This window comes from Cebus imitator, unplaced genomic scaffold (genome assembly GCF_001604975.1).
Source record: "Cebus imitator isolate Cc_AM_T3 unplaced genomic scaffold, Cebus_imitator-1.0 Scaffold15, whole genome shotgun sequence".
NCBI lineage: Eukaryota > Metazoa > Chordata > Mammalia > Primates > Cebidae > Cebus > Cebus imitator.
In genome coordinates, this window is record NW_016107330.1 from 76,813 (window position 1) to 78,558 (window position 1,746).

A 1,746-nucleotide genomic window follows, 5' to 3' on the forward strand; every position below is an offset into this window, starting at 1 on the left:
GGGGCCTTTAGCAGGTGATTGAGTCCTGCCTTCATGAATGGGATTAAAGTCCTCATAAAAGAGGCTGGAGGGAGCCACCTTGCTCTTCTGCCACGTAAGGGCACAGCATCTATGGAGGAGGAGCAGAAAGCAGGCCCTTACTTGATACCAAATCTGTGGACACCTGATCTTGTGCTTCCCAGCCTCCAGACTTGTGAGAAATAAATGTCTATTATTTGTAAGTTGCCCAGTCTAAGGAATTGTGTTTTGGCAGTCCAGGTCATAGGCAAAGGCTCTGGATAAACATGAAGTTTTGGAGGAGGACATTATTCAACCTAGTAGAGCCTCCCACCCTGCGAGGTCTCTCCACTTGGCTTCTCATCATTCAGTAGTCTATCTAGCCCAGGGATTGACAAGCTATGGCCTAGGGTCCAAATTCTGTTTTTATAAGTAAAGTTTTATTGAAACAAAAACACTCTCATTTTTCTTTTTTGAGACAGGTCTCACTCTGTTGGCCAGGCTGGAGTGCAGTGCTGCCAATCATGGCTCACTGCAGCCTCAACCTCCCAGGCTCAAGTGATCCTCCCACCTCAGCCTCCCAAGTGACTGGGACCACAGGTGTGCACCACCATGCCTGGCTAAATTGTTTTTAAAAACATTTTTGTAGACACGGAGTCTCATATGTTGCCCAGGCTTTTTTTTTTTTTTTTTGAGACGTTGTCTTGCTCTGTCACCAGGCTGGAGTGCATTGGTGTGATCTCAGCTCACTGCAACCTCCGCCTCCCGGGTTCAAGTGATTCTCCTGCCTCAGCCTTGAGTAGCTAGGACTACAGATGAGTGTCACCACGCCCAGCTAATTTATGTATTTCACCATGTTGGCCAGGATGGTCTCGATCTCTTGACCTCATGATCTTCCTGCCTTGGTCTCCCAAAGTGCTGGGATTATAGGTGTTAGCCACCGCGCCCCACCCTCCATTTCTTTATGTATTGTACATGGCAACTCTCAAGCTGCAATGGCAAAGTCCAGTAGTTTCAACAGAGACTGCAAGGCCCACAAGGCTGAAAATATTTATCCAACCCTTTACAGAGAAAGTGTGGGTACCTGTGATCCATCTCAGCTTCTCACATGGCAGCTGTAGCCTAAAAACAAATGATCCAAGAGGACAAGCTCCAGTGTGCAAGTGCTAATGGTCTCTGCTTGCTGACGTCTCATTGGCCAAAACAGATCCCATGGTAAAACCCAGAGTCAAGGTGGTAGGGGCTACCCACGGACCTGGATACCAGGAGCCCCACAACCCAAGAGAGTTTACCATGAGGGTGTTGGAGGTGCTGAAATGGAGGCTCAATGAGGAGACCTTTTCTTTCTTCCTTCCTTCCCTCCTTTCTTTCTTCCTTCCTTCCCTCCTTCCTTCCTTCCTTTCCTTCCTTCCCTTCCCTCCCTCCCTCCCTCCCTTCCTTCCTTCCTTTTTTCTCTTTCTTTCTTTCTTCCCTCCCTTCCTTACTTCCTTCCTTCCTTCCTTCCTTCCTTCCTTCCTTCCTTTCTCTCTTTCTCTCTCTCTCTCTCTTTCTTTCCTTCCTTCTTCTCTTCTCTTCTCTTCTCTTTTTTCTTTTCTTTTCTTTTCTTTCTTTCGACAGGGTTGACAGGGCGCGGTGGCTCATGCCTATAATCCCAGCAATTTGGTAGGCCAAGGAGGGCGGATCACCTGAGGTCAGGAGTTCGAGACCAGCCTGACCAACATGGAGAAACCCCGTCTCTACTTAAAAAAA